Raw genomic sequence first — 8,242 nt, forward strand, 5'->3', positions numbered from 1 at the left:
TTAGGGCCCTCCACCCCACCCTTAGATGCTTATAAACCCATTTTCTCTGACAATAAACCAAGAGAGCTGTTCATCAAAACGCCTCCTGAAAGTCTTTTACTTTCATGCACTCACCCACCCTTGTTGCCTTGGTGCCTTCAGGGTAGTCCATGGCTGGGCCCCAAAGGACACAGGAACCCACAAATGTGGGATAACTTTATATAATATATGTATTATTTATGAAAAGATTTAGCAGTTTTAAAAGGTAAGTAGGATTCTAAACTTCAAGATGGTATCTGCCTAACCATGCCACCCTTTGCCAGCAAGAAAAGGCAAGGTATTAATGGTTCACTTGGTCTTTTCAGGGAGAGCAATCCTTAATAGAATGCCAGTGGGAGGGGGCTGAGGGGACAAAAAACAAATCAGGTGATTCCCTCACTCACAGATAGCCCACCAGTTCCCCAATCCCCCAAGCAGTCACCCATGCCAAGCTCCCAGCCTCAGGATACTCCTGCACTTACTGTGGGAAAAGGGGGCCCAAGCCAGCATAGCTCAAATTGCCTCACTTCACAGGGGCGATCACCCAGCTACCCCACCCAAGCACAACCTCAGGTCAGTTCTGCCCACAAACCCTGTGAGCTCAAGCTCCCTCCATCCATATCCCCGCCCTCCCTCCCCCCTTGCACACAATGACCTGCACCACCTATCTGCCCATGTGAGCTCAGCTTGCTCAGCCCATCTTCCAACTTGCTGCCTGACCACCCATACTTGTGTGAGTTCAGGCACATTCCACTTGCCTACATACAAGCTCAGGCTTGCTCTGGATGTTTGCCTAACCAGATCAGGCCCAATTCCTCAACTGCCAACTGTGTGCAAGCTCAGGACACACAGGTCAGCCATACATTTGTCTGGCACACTATGCCAGCTGTCTGCCCAGATATGAGCTCAAACCCACTCTGCCTGTCTGCCATACAAGATCAGGCCAGATTTGGCAATCTATCTGTGCAAGCTCAGGCCCAATCCCCAACATCTGCCCACTGGATGAATGAGCTTACCCTGAAATGCCCACCCATGCATGAGCTCAAGACTGCTCTGCCTGACCACCTGCACATGAGATCAAGACTGTTCTGTCCAACGGCTTGCCCACATGTGAACTCAGGATAACCCCCCCCCCCCCGCCCAAAGTCACCACTCCACCCAATAATCAAGACTACATGCCTACTCTCCCTGCCCATACACTGTGATGGGCAGACTACAGCACAAAAGAAATGCTATGAAAAATTCAATGCAAGTAAGTCCAGTAACATCACACAGTCCTACAATGAATGTGTCTAATCAAAATATAGAAAAGACATTAGGATCAAAACACTAAAATGAAGTTATGAGCTATGCACTTCTGACCAAGTTACTGGTAGAACTTGCAGAAAAATAAAAAAGGACTCATAATCATGTGGAAGCTGCCAACACTAATCTAATCTAATCTAATCTAATCTAATCTAATCACTAGATTAGACATAACAGATAAGAAAATGGAAGGAGTTCAAAGACAGTTAAAAGACATGAAGAATGAAAAAAGAAAAAAAGAGGACCTCAAACGTCACCTGGCAATGCTACATGAAGACATAAAGAAATACAAGGTTGAATTCCAGGAAACATCAAGAATGAAAACAATAATGATGTGAAAAGGGAACTAGAAAGAGGAATGGAAACTATACATAGAAAAGGAGTAGAAAAAGCAAACCTATTAAACAGCCCAAAACCATTTAGGTGCCCTCAAGAAGAGCGTCAGCCTTATGGAGGATAGAAACTCAGATCTGGAAGAAAAGACAAAAGAAACATGTCAAGAGTTCAAAACTTTCAATAAATTCAAAAATTTCTGTGAACAGAATATGAAAAAATTGTGGGATACCCTTAAATATCCTAACACCCAGAAGATGTGTACACCAGAAAGGGAAGAAATTCAAACCTAAGGCATGGAGAACCTATATAATAACTGTTGTGCCAAGATCCCTGACCAGGATCCAAGACCCCCTGTAACCCAGGAGTCACCCAGAGAACCACCACAGAAGCCAAGACATTCAAATGTAAAATCAGCATGTTTCTTTATTGCAAGTGTAGGCCTGGGCTCCGTCCACACAGTCTGGCACAGTGGTAGTGAAGGAGAGAGCCCAGACCCTCAGAAGGAAGGGGTTTATAAAGAAAAAGAAAAAAAAAAATACAACCAAGGTTACATCATATTGCAACTATTAAAATGATTGGTTCTAAGATGGTGCATGTGGGAATTTCAGAGAGGGCACATGTGGGAACTCCAGCCTATCTATCTTAGGTCAGTAACTTGTTTGCAGAATCTATCTTTTGCAAGAGGTGTTTGCAGAACTTATCTTTTGCAAAAGGCTGGGCCTCCATGGATAGGTATTTCTGGAAATTTTTTGGGTGGAGGCTTCCCAGGAATTGAGGAGGATAGGAGATATAGTTAAGCAAGCAGGGATACAGGAGCACAAATAGCACATTAGTCAGTTAGTTCCTCATCTCAGCCGGGCCTGGTTCCTTATTTACTCAAAATGGCTGTTTGATATAAATGGCAGCACCAATGTCCAGACACAAAGTGAGGTCACAGAAGCCAGCTGCAGCATGTTACTTCTCCTTGGTCTCTCATTTACCCCTCTCTATGTACCATGTGGAGCCAATCTTGGATCCAAATTGAGTTATGGAGTGAAGTCTAAGGTTATATATTGTGATCTTAAAACCATAAGCTGTACTGTATCAATGTGTTCCCTAATAGAAGAAACTAATCTATTAATAATGCAAGGTCCTATTGTGATTAGCAACAAAAATATAAGTAATGGCCTGGCTAAAGCAGACAGCATGTTAACCATGGGGAATGACTGAACCATGACACAAACCATCCTCTATCAGCTTTTATTTCTTTCATTTTTCCAAATTCTTTCATACCTTTGCCATTGAATCTCTAATTATACCTGATTGGTTGATATAAAAACAACATTCTTTCCTAAGGCCACATATAGTCCCCCTTAGTAGGTGGGTTTCAATATACCCTTCTGGTAGACACACATTGCAAGCCACCACAGTAGAAGGCTTCATTTCCCTCACAGCTCCCTTTGATTCTGGCTTTCCCTAAGTGCCCAGGGCAAACGTTGAAATAAGGTATTTCCTGATTTGCCAGAGTCTCATGAGTTACCCACTAGTTGATAGAGGTCAAAGATCAAATCAGGAAACTAGGTTCCCCATGGGGCAAAATGTGATTTGGAGTTTGCAATTTCCCCTGTGGCAGTGTTGGTTATTATCCAGGTCAGATTACAAACTTGGTGTGCAGTTAGCATAGTCAGGATCAGGAGCATTTGAGTTGAAGCTTTAGTGGGGTGCTGCATTTACATTGTGGCTGACAGTCCTCAGGTTCAGCCAGTGGATCAGCTGGTTGGATGTGGGTGTGATGAATCCAAGTGGAAATTCCATCCATATTCATAGTGGTAGGTGTGGTAAGGATGAGGACATAGGGTCCCTTCCAGCATAGGGTCCCTTGCAGTGGGGTTCCAGTGTCTTGCGGCAATGGCAACACCCAGTCTCCCGGATTACTTATATATTTTAGGTTTGAAAATAACCCTTTGAACATCTATATTTGTTTTATTATTATTATTATTATTATTATTATTATTATTATTATTATTATAGAATTAAAACTATGGGGAAAAGATGTCTTAATGTTTGTTTCCCCTATTGGAAAGCTCTTGTGTTACTTAATAAGCCATACATATATGTAAGGTTTTTTTTTTTTTTATCTTTTATTATACATTTCTCTCTGAGTTTTTAAGACCATGCAGATAGCCAAATTTAATTAAGGATTAGCATTGGATGTCACTAATGGCTCTTCAAGAGACTTTAGGGACAAAGGAGTAGCTTCATAACTTACTGGTGTTTTCTGTCTGTTATGATGAGTCAGGGCCATGCTGGCCAAGTAGTTTTTTCTTCTTTGGGAAGTCAGGAGAACTGATTGCTTCTCAATTATGACTCTCCTCTTTCAGACTGTACACCAGTTTTGTTTAGGTCTCTGTATCCTCCCTGCTCAGGAAGACAGGTGACTTAACAGGGGCCAGTGTAGAAGTGTCATATCATCTCAAGTGGACCCATGACCTGGGAGCGCAGGCCAAAATATTGGGGCCTCTTGCTCTGGTGCTTCCTATTGGCCTTGGCTTCTATGTAAGTAATTAACACATTTATAAAGGAAGTTACACCAGCCTGGCTGTGTGTGCATATTGAGCACATTTGATTACTAAATAGACTTAGTTAAAGAATGGCACATCTCATATTTTAAATATCTCATATTGTAAATATCTAACATTTATAAATATGGACAGAACCTTCTACCAGTCTTGAAAACAGTACCAATTGATTTGCAGACTAACTCATTTAACCTAGAACTTGTGAGAAAAGGACAAGTAAGGCAGTATAAAGTCTTAGCACCTATGTTTGAAAATATCTTTGATTAGTTCAGATACCTGTGTTGGCATCAATTACCCAGAGAACACTGGAAATAGAAACACAGAGCTTGAATTTTTTTTAAAACCAAAACAGCTAGCTAAATTCAAATATAACCATTGATAAATCTTTTAGAAAGAAAAATAAACTATTTGACAACCCATGATTTTGGATAAGCTTGATAGCTGCTGATTTTATGTAGCACAGATATTTTAATTAACATAAAACAATTTTATGTTTTACCCATGACTTAAATTTAATAAAGCCTAAGCAACCTACCCCAACATATCTCAGGAAGATGAAAGTTATCCTTAATGAAATTAAATTACTTAAACCTAAGTGATTAACCTAGTTATTCAATAGAATTAGAATAACTACAGAAGCTATCATTAAAGTCACAATGCCTTTATGTATGAGTACTTCACCTTTGGAAATTAACCACTTCTATCTGACCCTTTACCTTAAGAATAGTTAAATCCTTGATGAAAAGAGGAATCTAATTTACTTTATTGAGAGAGTCTTAAAGCTAGTTTTAGAACCCTTAAATCATAAGAAATTAGCATCACTGACTTGTTAATGAGTGAGGCCTTATCATAAGACTCAGTTTCTCCACTGATTAAAAGATTGACATCAGGTAAACAATAGATTTAATCCAATTAAATGTTTCATTGAAGGGTCCCTTACCCTGATATACACATTAGGTAAGCCTGATACTTGTCTTATGTAAGGAGTTTGTAACCTGATCAAATACCTTGACTAAGTTTACCTATTTAACTTTTTGTCTAGTGAGAAACTTTATCTAACAGATGAGACTTTAGGTTTTCAAAAGAGAAGTACTAAAGAGAACCACAGTTATATGTTGTTCTCCTTTTTCTTTGTCAGAGCCAATTGGCCATTTTGTTGCTAGTCAGAGTCTGGGGGACATATTGCTTAAACTTGCATGGAGTCTGAGATAAAGGGGGTTCCATTCATTTTTTTCAGAGTCCAGCTATGAATTTAAGTAGCATATGTTGGAAAACAAGAACAAAATGAAATTACAGAGTTGAGAAATAACCATCCTGACATTACTTAAGTTGTTTGTTTTTACATAGCAAATTTACCCATTTTCAAAACACAAGGTGATAGACTTTTGTCTATGTTTAACCTGGCTGAACCTCCAATTACATCTGTACTTATGACTTTGTGACCCACCTAGCATAGGCATCACCTGTGTCTAATATAAGATGAATTTAATTAATACTATGTCCCTATATAAAACTTTTAGAGTATCCTTAAGAGTCTGTAAACAGTTGAAATATCTATAACTTTAGGCATGCCATTTAGGTTTAACCTGAAAATTCTTTCCTATATATGCACATCTTTCTTCACATACTTTAACATTCTCATCAAGCACCACTCCAAAAACATTTTTAATGAGCATTCTATGTTCCAACTTATCAAGGTAATGATCCATCAAGAGGATATCACAATTATAAATCTTTTTACACCAAACACAAGGGCACCACAATTCATATAACAAAACCTACTTGACAATCAAACAGAAATAACTATCAATTCCATCATAGTTGGGGACTTTAATATACTATTATCAGTAATAAATAGATCATTCAAACAGAAATTCAACAGGGAAGTAAAGAGAGCTCAACAAAACCTTAGAACTTAGAACTAACAGACATCTACAGAACATTCCACCCCACATCCACAGACTACACCTTCTTCTCAGCAGACCATGGGACCTTCTCTAAACTAGATCATATACTGGGTCACAAAGTTTGCCTCCATATATTTAGAAAGATGGACATAATTCCCTGCATGATATCAGATCACAATGCTATATTGCTAGAAATTAACAACAAAAGACCCACCAAGATGCCCATCGGCTCCTGGAAACTGCACAGCACACTTTTAAACAATAAATGGATGTGGACACTACATTGCAAAATTTCTAGAATTGAATGATGATGAAAACACATGGTACCAAACCTATTGGACACAATGAAGGCGGTCCTCAGGGGAAAGATCATAGCAAAAAATGCCTTCATAACAAAGATGGAAAGATCCCAATTCAAGAACATAACCATACATTAAGGGCACTGGAAAAGCAAGAAGAATTCAACCCCAAAAGTTCCAGACAGAAAAAAATAGTTAGGACCAAAGCAGAAATTAATGAATTGGAAAGGAAGAAAACAATATAATCGATGAAACAAACAGCTGGTTCTTTGAAAGATAAACAAGATTGACAAACCCTTGGCCAATTTGATCAAGCAAAAAAAGAGACACACTTCAAGTTAACAAAATTAGAAACAAAAAAGGAGAGATAACAACAGACATAAGTGAAATTAGGAGAATCATCAGGACTTATTTCAAAAACTACTAGTCCACAAAAGTGGACAATATGGAGAAAAATGGATAAATGACTGGACACATATCATCTACCAAAGCTAAATTCAGAGCAGATTAATCTCCTATACAAACCTATTACACTCAGTGATATTGAAAACCTAATAAAAAACCTACTCAAAAAGAAAAAAAAAAAAAAAAAAGAGCTTCTCAGTTGAATTCTGTGAAACCTTCATGGAAGAACTGAAGCCAATATTTTGCAAACTGTGCCGCACAAATGGAGAACTAGGAACGCCCCCTTACTTATTCTATGAAGCTAGTATTACCCTAGTTCCAAACCCACACAGAGATGCAACAAGAAAAGAAAGTAACCTGTCTATCTCCCTGATGTGCTTAGAAGCAAAGATCCTGAATAAAATCCATGCAAACTGAACCCAACAACACATGAAAACATTATGCACCTTGATCAAGTGGGCTTAATCCTAGGAATGCAAGGGTTCAACATATGGAAATCTGTCAATGTAATACCCATGTAAGTAAGCTTAAACACAAAAACCACATGATTATTTCCATAGATGTAGAAAAGCCTTTTGACAAAATACAACATCACTTTATGATCAAAACATTAGAGAAAATTTGCATGGTTGGATGATATTGCAACACAATAAAGGTAATTTATAAAGTTTCTAAAGCTCAAATAATACTTAATAGAGAGGGACTGGAGGAATGCCTATTGAGATCAGGAAGAAGACAGGGGTATCTCCTCTCACCTCTGGTCTTTAATATAGAATTGGAAATCCTAACTCAAGCAATAAGACAGGATAAGAAATAAAAGGCATACAATTTAGAAGGGAAGATATTAAGTTAGCTCTATTTGCAGATGACATGATTCTGTACATAAGAGACCTGAGACACCCCATTCCCAAACATGTGAACTTCCTTAGCAAAGTAGCAGTATGCAAAATAAATGCACAAAAATCAGAAGCCTTCCTATATGCAGGTGACAAAACTACAGAGAAAGAAATAAATGACATTGTCTCATTTTCTGTAGAAACCAAAAAACTTAAAAAAAAATACCTTGGAATAATGTTAACCAAGAAAATGAAAAAGCTATACAATGAAACATAAAAACACTCATAAAAGAAATTGAATAGGACTTGAGAAAAATATAAATGCTCCTGGGTAGGTAGAATTAATATTGTGAAAATGGTAATCTTGTCAATGGCAATATACAGATGTAATGCAATTCCAATTAAAATTCTAACAGTGTTCATCACAGAGATAGAAAAAGTGATCTTAAAATTCATATGGAAAGGTAGAAGGCCTCAGATATCCAAGCATATCCTAAGCAAAGAAATACCCTCTGCAGGCATCACCATCCCTGATGTAAGGTTTTATTATAAAGCCATAGCAATTAAAACAGCATGAT

This window comes from Jaculus jaculus, chromosome Y (genome assembly GCF_020740685.1).
Source record: "Jaculus jaculus isolate mJacJac1 chromosome Y, mJacJac1.mat.Y.cur, whole genome shotgun sequence".
NCBI classification, from domain to species: domain Eukaryota; kingdom Metazoa; phylum Chordata; class Mammalia; order Rodentia; family Dipodidae; genus Jaculus; species Jaculus jaculus.